Below are 14,538 nucleotides of genomic sequence, written 5' to 3' on the forward strand. Positions count from 1 at the left end.
TTTTTCTTGGTGCAATCGAGCAATGTGTTTGTCATTCCTGTTTGGTGTGGGTTGACAGTGTGGCGCGTATTTGTAACAGTGTTGGCGTTGTTAATACGGCCACCCTCAGTGTGACCCGCATGGCAGTCAATCCACTGCCCTGCTCCCTCTGTCTCTGCCCTTCCCTCACGAGTGTTGCTGCGTGTGCACTTCTTCACAATTGGTTTCGTATTCAACTCCTTCTTAACCCTGAACGTACATTGAAAATACGAGCAACCTAGACACAAAACATTCAAGGCATTTAAGAAACCCCGCCCGGACACCCCAGACAGTCTCGCAAAAGAGGACATGTCCAGGGTAAAAAGGACATATGGCCAGTCTAAATTATGATGTCACACTAATAAATCAATACAAATCTCCAATAACCAATTAACAAAACCTGCTAATGAGGCAAGATTAGCCACACTTGTGCTGTAGGCTGGCTGGGGCGAGCAAATCAAGTGCTCCTTTTCTCCCACCCATGATGTCTTTGTAAACGTCCCCTCAGCTCACTGGGAACAGAAATGGGCAGAGATGGTTAGGGACTTCTTCACTATCTCAAAGGGGAACTGCATTTATTTTGAATGTTGCTTATCATTCACAATCTTTATGAGGGACAAGAACACACTTTTTTTTTCTTTTGCTTTCAAATTTGTAATAATTGGTCCTTTGGAAATCTATCTAGTCTGTAAATTATTATAAAACTGCTTCCAAAGACTGCCACCAATATGTTCAGTAACCTCTAGAACAGTGTTTATCAACCACTGTGCCGCGGCACACTAGTGTGCCTCGAGATACAGTCTGCTGTGCCGTGGGAGATGATCTAGTTTCACCTATTTGGGTTAAAAATAGGTTTTGTAAAGCAGTAATTCTAGTCTGCAAATGATGTGTTGTTGTTGAGTGTCGGTGCTGTCTAGAGCTGGGCAGAGTAACCCTGTAATACTCTTACATATCAGTAGGTGGCAGCAGGTAGCTAATTGCTTTGTAGATGTCAGGAACAGCGGGAGGCAGCGTGCAGGTAAAAAGGTGTCTAATGCTTAAACTAAAGATAAACAAAGAGTGAGTGTCCCTAAGAAAAGTAATTGAAGCTTAGGGAAGGCTATGCAGAACCAAAGTAAAACTGAACTGGCTACAAAGTCAACAAAAACAGAATGCTGGACGACAGCAAAGACTTACTTTGGCGCAAAGACAAAGTACATCCGAACATGACATGACCATCAACAATGTCCCCACAAAGAAGGATAAAAACAAGTGAAATATTCTCGATTGCTAAAACAAAGTAGATGCGGGAAAAGAAGACATGAAACTGCTTCAGGAAAATACCCTCCCAAAAACAGGAAAAGCCACCAAAATAGGAGCTCAAGACAAGAAGTAAAAGACTACACACAGGAAAACAGCCAAAAAGTGCAAATAAGTCAGGGTGTGATGTGACAGGTGGTGACAGTACACCTACTTTGAGACAAGAGCTATAGTCATGCAGGTCATGTGTGTTCTTGTCTCTGGTAATGATTTTGAATGACGGGCAAACTTCCACAAAAAGTGTAGTTTCCCTTCGAAGGAAGACACTCTGTGTGCTATTTGCACCCAAACATCACACTTCAACACATCAAACAGCAACATCACTACAAACTGCACAAACTCACTTTGAATCATTTAAGGAATAATAGTATTAATACTATTATAATCGATACTAAATAAATAATTGTTCCTTTTGTGGAGAAGCAGGAAGTCAAAAAAAGACATCATTTTCAGAATAAACATGAAAAATGTTTCTTGTCACTTTGCACCTCTTTGCTGGTTTTATGTCTTTTCTGGTGGTGTTTTTTGTCAGTCAGTTAGCATGTGTTAGCATGAAGCTAATGTTAGCTGACTGATGAGCTGCTCCCTGACTCGCCGTGTTTGGATGGCGCCGCGGCTAACGACCTCCCGGTCCGCCAGCAGGGGCTTGTGGGGATGATGTCATGAGGTCCCGCCATCACTTTACGCTCATCTTCTCTAATTGCCCCGCTCCTCCTTTCCCTCTTTTTCTTGTCCGTCTTGACGCCTCCTAATGGGGTCGCCTCCTGGCGTCCTCGCTGGCGCCCACTTTCATCTGCTGACCCGCTCCCTTAAATCACGGCACCATTACTTAGCCTAATGACTGTCGGTCATGTGACTCCACACTCACCTTCTGTCTGGCTCACTGGGTCGCCATGGCAACGGACAACATGCAGGTTGTTTGTGGCCAGTAAGAGGACAAAGAAAAGAGGATGTTTAGCTGCACGGCAACGCTGATGTGATCATGTCATCATTTCCTTATTTCTTGGGGTTTGTAGGTCTGGGCTCTAATTGGACTGTCAGCGCTTCTTCTGATGCAATCCAAGCTGTCAAACTTCTTGTCTTGTTATTATTAGCACTGCTTTTTGCTCGTCGCTACGCCTCGTCAACAAAACGAGTGAGGAAGCGCAAAGTTTACGTTTTGTTTGCTTTTCAAAGGCCGGGGGTCGGCAATTCGCGGCTCTCTAGCGCCGCCCGAGGGGCTCTCTGGAGCTTTTTCAAAAATGTATGAAAAATGGAAAAAGATAAAGGGAAACAATATCATTTTTGTTTTAATGTGGTTTCTGTAGGACAGGGGGCGGCAACCCAAAATGTTGAAGGACCATATTGGACCAAAAATACACAAAACAAATTTAAAAGCCATATTACATACAGATAGTGTGTCAGAAGATACACATTGAATTATGAGGACTTAAATGAAATTAAATGATCTCAAATATAGCTACAAATGAGGCATAATGATGCAATATGTACATATAGCTAGCCTAAATAGCATGTTAGCATCGATTAGCTTGCAGTGAGCAAATATGTCTGATTAGCACTCCACACAAGTCAATAACATCAACAAAACTCACCTTTGTGCATTCACGCACAACATTAAAAGTTTGGTTGACAAAATGAGACAGAAAAAGAAGTGGCATAAAACACGTCCTTGAAAGTCGGAGAAAGTTGTACATGTAAACAAACTAGGGTGAGTTCAAGGACCGCCAAAATTAGTAGGACAAAACGGCACTCGCCAAATACTGGAATCAGCATGTTTAATATAAACAGTGTGTTTTACAGCAATTAGGGAGGTTTGTGTCATGTTTGTCCTCCTACAGAAACCATATTAAAACAAAAAATATATGTTTTCCCCTTCATCTTTTTCCATTTTTCATATATTTTTGAAAAAGTTCCAGAGGGAAACTCGGGCGGTGCTAAAGAGCCTCAGGTTGCCGACCCCCGATGTAGGAGGACAAACATGACACAAACCTCTCTAATTGTTATAAAGCACACTGTTTATATTAAACATGCTTCGCTGATTCCAGTATTTGGCGAGCGCCGTTTTGTCCTACTAATTTTGTCGGTCTTTGAACGCACCCTAGTTTGTTTACATGTACAACTTTCTCCGACTTTCTGAGACACATTTTAAGCCACTTTTTGTTATGTCCCATTTAGTACACCAAACTTTTAATGTTGTGCATGACTGCACAAAGGTGAGTTTTGTTGATGTTATTGACTTGTGTGGAGTGCTAATCAGACATAGCTAATCAATGCTAACATGCTACTTAGGCTAGCTGTGTCAGGCTTTCCCCTGACAGTTTGTCTATGTTTTAGTTTGTTCCTCTGCATTTGTCTGTTTCCTCTGTGTTTAGTATCTCCTGTCTTTAGTTCCTGTCTAGTGCTCTTATTTTGTCAGCTTCCTGTCTTGTTCCCTGAGTGCTGTGTTCCTCCTCAGCTGCGGCTGATTGGCACCTGGCCACACCCGTTGCCAATCAGCCTGCTCCTATTTGTACCTGCTTTATCTTGTGTCAGTTGCTGGATAATTGAATTGTCATTCGGACTTGTATTGTAATGTCGTTGCCACATATCACTCTTGTCGTGCTACCTGTCGTGTCGTTTGTTACAGCTACTACCTGTCGTGTCGTTTGTTACAGCTACTACCTGTCGTTTCGTTTGTTACAGCTACTACCTGTCGTGTCGTTTGTTACAGCTACTACCTGTCGTGTCGTTTGTTACAGCTACTACCTGCCATGTCGTTTGTTACAGCCACTACCTGTCGTGTCGTTTGTTACAGCCACTACCTGTCGTGTCGTTTGTTACAGCTACTACCTGTCGTGTCGTTTGTTACAGCTACTACCTGTCGTGTCGTTTGTTACAGCTACTACCTGTCATGTCGTTTGTTACAGCTACTACCTGTCGTGTTGTATGTTACAGCTACTACCTGTCGTGTCGTTTGTTACAGCTACTACCTGTCGTGTCGTTTGTTACAGCTACTACCTGTCGTGTCGTTTGTTACAGCTACTACCTGTCGTGTCGTTTGTTACAGCCACTACCTGTCGTGTCGTTTGTTACAGCCACTACCTGTCGTGTCGTTTGTTACAGCCACTACCTGTCGTGTCGTTTGTTACAGCCACTACCTGTCGTGTCGTTTGTTACAGCTACTACCTGTCGTGTCGTTTGTTACAGCTACTACCTGTCGTGTCGTTTGTTACAGCCACTACCTGTCGTGTCGTTTGTTACAGCTACTACCTGTCGTGTCGTTTGTTACAGCCACTACCTGTCGTGTCGTTTGTTACAGCCACTACCTGTCGTGTCGTTTGTTACAGCTACTACCTGTCGTGTCGTTTGTTACAGCTACTACCTGTCGTGTCGTTTGTTACAGCTACTACCTGTCGTGTCGTTTGTTACAGCTACTACCTGTCGTGTCGTTTGTTACAGCTACTACCTGTCGTGTCGTTTGTTACAGCCACTACCTGTCGTGTCGTTTGTTACAGCCACTACCTGTCGTGTCGTTTGTTACAGCTACTACCTGTCGTGTCGTTTGTTACAGCTACTACCTGTCGTGTCGTTTGTTACAGCTACTACCTGTCGTGTCGTTTGTTACAGCTACTACCTGTCGTGTCGTTTGTTACAGCTACTACCTGTCGTGCTACATTTTGTCCTGGTCGTCATAGCATTAGTTAGCATTAGTTCTTTCCAGTTTTTCTGTTTGCTATCCACTAGCTTCCATGCTAAAGTTCCTTTTTGTTTTCTAACTTCCAGTGCTAGCTCCCTTAGTTTGTTATTCCGCCCACGTGCGTGCTTTTTGTTTGTTCTAGGTTCTCATATGCCATGGCTGCCTCCGTCTCTGCATCTCGGGGTTCAACAACAACTAACCCTGACAAGCTGTATGTACATATTGCATCATTATGTCTCATTTGTAGCTATATTTCAGCTCATTTAGTTTCCTTTAAGTCCTCTTAATTCACTTGATATCTCATGACACACTATCTGTATGTAATATGGCTTTTAAATTTGTTTTGGGGCTCCAGACAGATTTGTTTTTGTATTTTTCGTCCAATATGGCTCTTTCAACATTTTGGGTTGGCGACCCCTGTCTGAGGCGGACAACACAGTGTGTGATGTGACTTGGGCTCAGATGTGATGAATGCTGACTAAATGTGAGTTTACAGTCGACATGTTGCCAGACTAAATGTGAGTTTACAGTCGACATGTTGCCAGACTAAATGTGAGTTTACAGTCGACATGTTGCCAGACTAAATGTGAGTTTACAGTCGACATGTTGCCAGACTAAATGTGAGTTTACAGTCGACATGTTGCCGGACTAAATGTGAGTTTACAGTCGACATGTTGCCAGACTAAATGTGAGTTTACAGTCGACATGTTGCCAGACTAAATGTGAGTTTACAGTCGACATGTTGCCAGACTAAATGTGAGTTTACAGTCGACATGTTGCCAGACTAAATGTGAGTTTACAGTCGACATGTTGCCAGACTAAATGTGAGTTTACAGTCGACATGTTGCCAGACTAAATGTGAGTTTACAGTCGACATGTTGCCAGACTAAATGTGAGTTTACAGTCGACATGTTGCCAGACTAAATGTGAGTTTACAGTCGACATGTTGCCAGACTAAATGTGAGTTTACAGTCGACATGTTGCCAGACTAAATGTGAGTTTACAGTCGACATGTTGCCAGACTAAATGTGAGTTTACAGTCGACATGTTGCCAGACTAAATGTGAGTTTACAGTCGACGTGTTGCCAGACTAAATGTGAGTTTACAGTCGACGTGTTGCCAGACTAAATGTGAGTTTACAGTCGACATGTTGCCAGACTAAATGTGAGTTTACAGTCGACATGTTGCCAGACTAAATGTGAGTTTACAGTCGACATGTTGCCAGACTAAATGTGAGTTTACAGTCGACATGTTGCCAGACTAAATGTGAGTTTACAGTCGACATGTTGCCAGACTAAATGTGAGTTTACAGTCGACATGTTGCCAGACTAAATGTGAGTTTACAGTCGACATGTTGCCGGACTAAATGTGAGTTTACAGTCGACATGTTGCCAGACTAAATGTGAGTTTACAGTCGACATGTTGCCAGACTAAATGTGAGTTTACAGTCGACATGTTGCCAGACTAAATGTGAGTTTACAGTCGACATGTTGCCAGACTAAATGTGAGTTTACAGTCGACATGTTGCCAGACTAAATGTGAGTTTACAGTCGACATGTTGCCAGACTAAATGTGAGTTTACAGTCGACATGTTGCCGGACTAAATGTGAGTTTACAGTCGACATGTTGCCAGACTAAATGTGAGTTTACAGTCGACATGTTGCCAGACTAAATGTGAGTTTACAGTCGACATGTTGCCAGACTAAATGTGAGTTTACAGTCGACATGTTGCCAGACTAAATGTGAGTTTACAGTCGACATGTTGCCAGACTAAATGTGAGTTTACAGTCGACATGTTGCCGGACTAAATGTGAGTTTACAGTCGACATGTTGCCAGACTAAATGTGAGTTTACAGTCGACATGTTGCCAGACTAAATGTGAGTTTACAGTCGACATGTTGCCGGACTAAATGTGAGTTTACAGTCGACATGTTGCCAGACTAAATGTGAGTTTACAGTCGACATGTTGCCAGACTAAATGTGAGTTTACAGTCGACATGTTGCCAGACTAAATGTGAGTTTACAGTCGACATGTTGCCAGACTAAATGTGAGTTTACAGTCGACATGTTGCCAGACTAAATGTGAGTTTACAGTCGACATGTTGCCAGACTAAATGTGAGTTTACAGTCGACATGTTGCCAGACTAAATGTGAGTTTACAGTCGACATGTTGCCAGACTAAATGTGAGTTTACAGTCGACATGTTGCCAGACTAAATGTGAGTTTACAGTCGACATGTTGCCAGACTAAATGTGAGTTTACAGTCGACATGTTGCCAGACTAAATGTGAGTTTACAGTCGACATGTTGCCAGACTAAATGTGAGTTTACAGTCGACATGTTGCCAGACTAAATGTGAGTTTACAGTCGACATGTTGCCAGACTAAATGTGAGTTTACAGTCGACATGTTGCCAGACTAAATGTGAGTTTACAGTCGACATGTTGCCAGACTAAATGTGAGTTTACAGTCGACATGTTGCCAGACTAAATGTGAGTTTACAGTCGACATGTTGCCGGACTAAATGTGAGTTTACAGTCGACATGTTGCCAGACTAAATGTGAGTTTACAGTCGACATGTTGCCAGACTAAATGTGAGTTTACAGTCGACATGTTGCCAGACTAAATGTGAGTTTACAGTCGACATGTTGCCAGACTAAATGTGAGTTTACAGTCGACATGTTGCCAGACTAAATGTGAGTTTACAGTCGACACGTTGCCAGACTAAATGTGAGTTTACAGTCGACACGTTGCCAGACTAAATGTGAGTTTACAGTCGACATGTTGCCGGACTAAATGTGAGTTTACAGTCGACATGTTGCCGGACTAAATGTGAGTTTACAGTCGACATGTTGCCAGACTAAATGTGAGTTTACAGTCGACATGTTGCCAGACTAAATGTGAGTTTACAGTCGACATGTTGCCAGACTAAATGTGAGTTTACAGTCGACATGTTGCCAGACTAAATGTGAGTTTACAGTCGACATGTTGCCAGACTAAATGTGAGTTTACAGTCGACATGTTGCCAGACTAAATGTGAGTTTACAGTCGACATGTTGCCAGACTAAATGTGAGTTTACAGTCGACATGTTGCCAGACTAAATGTGAGTTTACAGTCGACATGTTGCCAGACTAAATGTGAGTTTACAGTCGACATGTTGCCAGACTAAATGTGAGTTTACAGTCGACATGTTGCCAGACTAAATGTGAGTTTACAGTCGACATGTTGCCAGACTAAATGTGAGTTTACAGTCGACATGTTGCCAGACTAAATGTGAGTTTACAGTCGACATGTTGCCAGACTAAATGTGAGTTTACAGTCGACATGTTGCCAGACTAAATGTGAGTTTACAGTCGACATGTTGCCAGACTAAATGTGAGTTTACAGTCGACATGTTGCCAGACTAAATGTGAGTTTACAGTCGACATGTTGCCAGACTAAATGTGAGTTTACAGTCGACATGTTGCCAGACTAAATGTGAGTTTACAGTCGACATGTTGCCGGACTAAATGTGAGTTTACAGTCGACATGTTGCCGGACTAAATGTGAGTTTACAGTCGACATGTTGCCAGACTAAATGTGAGTTTACAGTCGACATGTTGCCAGACTAAATGTGAGTTTACAGTCGACATGTTGCCAGACTAAATGTGAGTTTACAGTCGACATGTTGCCAGACTAAATGTGAGTTTACAGTCGACATGTTGCCAGACTAAATGTGAGTTTACAGTCGACATGTTGCCAGACTAAATGTGAGTTTACAGTCGACATGTTGCCAGACTAAATGTGAGTTTACAGTCGACATGTTGCCAGACTAAATGTGAGTTTACAGTCGACATGTTGCCAGACTAAATGTGAGTTTACAGTCGACATGTTGCCAGACTAAATGTGAGTTTACAGTCGACATGTTGCCAGACTAAATGTGAGTTTACAGTCGACATGTTGCCAGACTAAATGTGAGTTTACAGTCGACATGTTGCCAGACTAAATGTGAGTTTACAGTCGACATGTTGCCAGACTAAATGTGAGTTTACAGTCGACACGTTGCCAGACTAAATGTGAGTTTACGGTCGACATGTTGCCAGACTAAATGTGAGTTTACAGTCGACATGTTGCCAGACTAAATGTGAGTTTACAGTCGACATGTTGCCAGACTAAATGTGAGTTTACAGTCGACATGTTGCCAGACGTCGCCTTCTCTCCACGCACGTCTGCAACTTCCTCTTCTTGTTTTGGAGGAATCTGCCCGCCGGCGTTTCTGGAGCGCCTCAGCGTCACCTCAAACGATATGTTAATCTCCTCTTGCACAGTGACTGACTGGAAAGTTCCCATCATGCACCGCTGTGTCGCCCTTTGTTGCCAAACTCCACCATCCACCCTCCTTCTTCCTTCTTTACGCTGTCAATCAGCAGCAACACTCCGTGCCAGCAGGGGGCAGCGCGCTGGCAAAGTCCAGTCTTAAACACTGAAAACACAATCGTACAAAAACGGAACAACTTTTTACAGTAATAATGCAAATCGAAAGAGAATTATCCTACTTTCACACACACACACACACACACACACACACACACACACACACACACACACACACACACACACATGCATGCAAAGAATGCGCAGTAATCCAGGTGGATTTGGGACAAGCTGTTAGCTCCCCCCCCCCCCCCTCTCCCGTGTGTCACAATGACAGATGAAGTATTTGACTGCAAGTATTAATTGGAGAAGGAAGGTTGTGTGCCAGCTGCATGAACCACTACATCCTTTTTACTCATGCACATTGGAAGGGAACATTCTGCCATGTTCTTGTCTTCTTATTCTGCTTCTTGGTGAGACTTGAAGGGAGAACATGTGGCGGCCTTACTCTTTCATTCACGCACTCAAAACCTTTTTTTTAATTTTTATTCACGCACTGCAATATTAGGCTAGGACAGGTTTTTCAATTCACACTCTTCCATATTTACATTCAGGCCGTTCTTCAATTCACGCATTTCCATTCTGCACATTTTTCAATTCACGCATTGCTGTATTATATTTACACTAAGGCCATTTTTCAATTCACACACTTCTGTGTTTACATTTAAGAAATGTTTCAATTCACACGTTTCCATGTTTTACTCGAGCTGTTTTTTTTCAATTCACGCCCTACATAATTAATCTTAGGCCGTTTTTCAATTCACACACTTTCATATTTACACTCAGGCCATTTTTCAATTCACACACTTCTGTGTTTTACTCAAGCTGTTTTTTTCTAATCACGCACTACATAATTAATCTTAGGCCGTTTTTCAATTCACACACTTTCATATTTATATTTAGGCTGTTTTTCAATTCACACACTTTCATATTTACACTTAGGCCATTTTTCAATCATATTCTTCCGTGTTTACATTTGAGCCGTTCTTCAGTTCACACGTTTCCATATTTTACCCAAGCTGTTTTTTTCAACTCACGCACTACTAAATTATGCTTGGTCTAGTTTTTCTATTCACACAATTCCATATTTACATTTAGGCCATTTTTTAAATTCACATATTTCCATTCTGCACTCAAGCTGTTTTTTCAATTCACGCACTGCAATATCAAACATAGGCCGATTTTCAATTCACACAATTTCATATTTACACTATAACCCTTTTTTGAATTCACACACTTCCATATTTACATTTAGGTCGTTTTTCAATTCACACAATATTAATATTTACACTTTAACCGTTTTCAATACACACACTTCCGTGTTTACATTTAGGCCGTTTTTCAATTCACACACTTTCATATTTACACTCAGGCCATTTTTCAATTCACACACTTCTGTGTTTACATTTAAGACATTTTTCAATTCACACGTTTCCATGTTTTACTCAAGCTGTTTTTTTTCTAATCACGCACTACATAATTAATCTTAGGCCATTTTTCAATTCACACACTTTCATATTTATATTTAGGCTGTTTTTCAATTCACACACTTTCATATTTACACTTAGGCCATTTTTCAATCATATACTTCCGTGTTTACATTTGAGCCGTTTTTCAGTTCACACGTTTCCATATTTTACCCAAGCTGTTTTTTTCAACTCACGCACTGCTAAATTATGCTTGGTATAGTTTTTCTATTCACACAATTCCATATTTACATTTAGGCCATTTTTTAAATTCACATATTTCCATTCTGCACTCAAGCTGTTTTTTCAATTCACGCACTGCAATATCAAACATAGGCCGTTTTTCAATTCACACAATTACATATTTACACTTTAACCCTTTTTCAATTCACACACTTCCGTATTTACATTTAGGTCGTTTTTCAATTCACACAATATTAATATTTGCACTTTAACCGTTTTTCAATACACACACTTCCGTGTTTACATTCAGGCCGTTTTTCAATTCACACACTGTTTACATTTAAGGACGTTTTTCAATTCACACGTTTCCATTTTGCACTCAAGCCGTTTTTTCAATTCACGCACTGCAAAATTAGGCTTAGTCTGTTTTTTTTAATCCACACACACTTCCATATTTACATTTAGGCTGTTTTTTTAATTCGCGCACTGCAATATTAAACTTAGGCCATTTTTCAATTCACACAATTTCATATATACACTTACGCCGTTTTTCAATCATATACTTCCGTGTTTACATTTGAGCCATTTTTCAGTTCACACGTTTCCATATTTTACCCAAGCTTTTTTTTTCAATTCACGCACTGCTAAATTATGCTTGGTCTAGTTTTTCTATTTACACAATTCCATATTTACATTTAGGCCACTTTTAAAATTCACATATTTCCATTCTGCACTCAAGCTGTTTTTTCAATTCACGCACTGCAATATCAAACATAGGCTGTTTTTCAATTCACACAATTTCATATTTACACTTTAACCGTTTTTCAATACACACACTTCCGTGTTTACATTTAGACCGTTTTTCAATTCACACACTGTTTACATTTAAGGACTTTTTCAATTCACGCGTTTCCATTTTGCACTTAAGCCGTTTTTTCAATTCACGCACTGCAAAATTAGGCTTAGTCTGTTTTTTTTAATTCACACAAACTTCCATATTTACATTTAGGCCGTTTTTTTAATGCACGCACTCCAATATTAAACTTAGGCCGTTTTTCAATTCACACAATTTCATATATACACTTACGCCTTTTTTCAATTCATGCTTTTCCATTCTAGACTCAATTTGTTATTTCAATTCACACACTCCCATATTTACATGTAGAGAACTTTTGGATTGACGCATTTAGTCTTTGAAGTAGGTGACCGAGGTGTCAGTACAGGAAGTCTTCCCGTTCACGTTCCCGTTCCTCTTCCCGTTTCCGTTCCTTTTCCTGTTCTTGTTCCTGTTCAGAGCACTGGCCAGCCTTTCAATCAAAAGCCTTCATCATTTTAAAAGACTTTTTTGTGTTGTTGTTTTCCCTCTCCCACAGGCCATGATGCCATGTTTGAATGCATGTTCATGTCTCCTTCCTTCCACTTCCTGCCACCTGCCACACTTCACCTTCAAGCACTGCCAGCAGCACAACAACAACAACAAGAGCAGCATCTCCCTCTAATGGATTGCTGCCTCCTGTCCCCTTTATTGGACAGCCATTAAAAGTCAACCTTTCTCCACTTCAGCACTCAGCCAGCGTCACTAACTGCTGACTCAGCACACGCCTCCTCCTTTATCTGCCACTGCTCCTCCTTCTCACTGTTACCAGCCAGCACTCGCTAACAGAGACCCCAGGCAGCTAACTGACATTAACAATCACAAAGAATACAAAGGAGCTAACAAAGACAAGAACACGCTAACAGACGCTAACCAAGGAAAAGACACTATTAAAGACGACAAGACGCTAGCAGGTACATGAAGATGCTAACAGACAAGAAGACGCTAGCCGGTACATGAAGATGCTAACAGACAAGAAGACGCTAGCCGGTACATGAAGATCCTAACAGACAAGAAGACGCTAGCAGGTACATGAAGATGCTAACAGACAAGAAGACGCTAGCCGGTACATGAAGATCCTAACAGACAAGAAGACGCTAGCAGGTACATGAAGATGCTAACAGACAAGAAGACGCTAGCAGGTACATGAAGATGCTAACAGACAAGAAGACGCTAGCCGGTACATGAAGATGCTAACAGACAAGAAGACGCTAGCCGGTACATGAAGATGCTAACAGACAAGAAGACGCTAGAAGAACAAAAAGCAGCTAACACACAAAAAGGCAACAAAGGCTAACAAGGAAAAGAAAACAGCAACAACGAGATGGTAGCGGGTACATGAAGATGCCAACCGAAAAGACGTTAGAAGTGACAAGAGGCCGCTAACACAGAAGCTAACTGAGACAAGAAGACGTCAACACATGCTAACAGGGACAAGAAGACACCAACAAAAAGACGCCACCAGGTATAAGAAGACACTAGTAGACGCTAACAGTGACAAGAAGGTGCAAACACAGACAAAGAAATAATAACAGACAAGAAGATGTTAGCATATGCTAACAGACACGAGAAGGCACTAACTGAGAAAAAGCTGCTACCAGAAAAAAGAAGACACTCCTGGACAAAAGCAGTGATAAGAAGGCGATGACCGAGACAAGTAGATGTTAACAGACAAACAAATAGGCTAGCGGGTACTAACAGTGACAAGAAGGTGCTAACAGAGACAAATGAACGCTGACAGACACTAACAGACGAAAAGAGGTTACCCAAGATGAGAAAATGCTAGCAGAGGCTAACAGTGACAAGAAGGCGCTAACAGAAAAATATATATATGCTAACACACGCTAACAGACAAACAGACGCTACCGGAGATGATAAAATGCTAGCAGGGACGAGAAAGTGCCTAACTGAGAAAAAGATGCTACCACAGATAAGAAGACACTAGCGGATACTAACAGTGAGAAGAAGGCGCTAACACATGCTAACAGACAAAAAGATGCTACTGGAGATGATAAAACGCTAGCAGATGCTAACAGAGACGTGAAAGCGCAAAACTGAGAAAAGACACTACCAGAGATAAGAAAATGCTAGCAGAAGATAACAATGACAAAAAGAGGCTAACAGAAACAAATACATGCTAACAGACCAAAAAATATGCTGCAGGAGATGAGAAAAAGCTAGCAGATGCTAACAGTGAGAAGAAAGCGCTAACAGAGACAAAGTAAAAGTAAGAGGAGGTTCATGTGATGACAACTTGCTCACAGGAGTGTTTTTGTCTCGAAAGAAACACTTTAAGTACAACAACAAAATCATGTTCATCATGTTAGTCACTTTCATCTTCTTCCATCCTTCCATCCATTTTCTACCGCTTATTCCCTTCATTTCTAATAACATTCATCATGTTAGTCACTTTCATCTTCATCCATCCTTCCATCCATCCATTTCCTACCGCTTATTCCCTTCATTTCAAATAATGTTCATCATGTTAGTCACTTTCATCTTCTTCCATCCATTTCCTACCGCTTATTCCCTTCATTTCAAATAACGTCCACCATGTTGGTCACTTTCATCTTCAAATGACGTCATGGCTGAGCGAGTTGTAAAGAGCTG

At 41.3% G+C, this 14,538-nt stretch overlaps 1 protein-coding gene across 4 annotated transcripts in view; it reads left to right on the forward strand.

Moving 5' to 3' along the window:
- LOC133543343 (pre-B-cell leukemia transcription factor 1-like) overlaps positions 1-14,538 on the forward strand; it is a 74,599-nt gene that overhangs the window by 9,812 nt on the left and 50,249 nt on the right. The gene's annotated exons all lie outside the window — the stretch shown is intronic.

This window comes from Nerophis ophidion, linkage group LG26 (assembly GCF_033978795.1).
Source record: "Nerophis ophidion isolate RoL-2023_Sa linkage group LG26, RoL_Noph_v1.0, whole genome shotgun sequence".
Classification (NCBI taxonomy): Eukaryota; Metazoa; Chordata; class Actinopteri; order Syngnathiformes; family Syngnathidae; genus Nerophis; species Nerophis ophidion.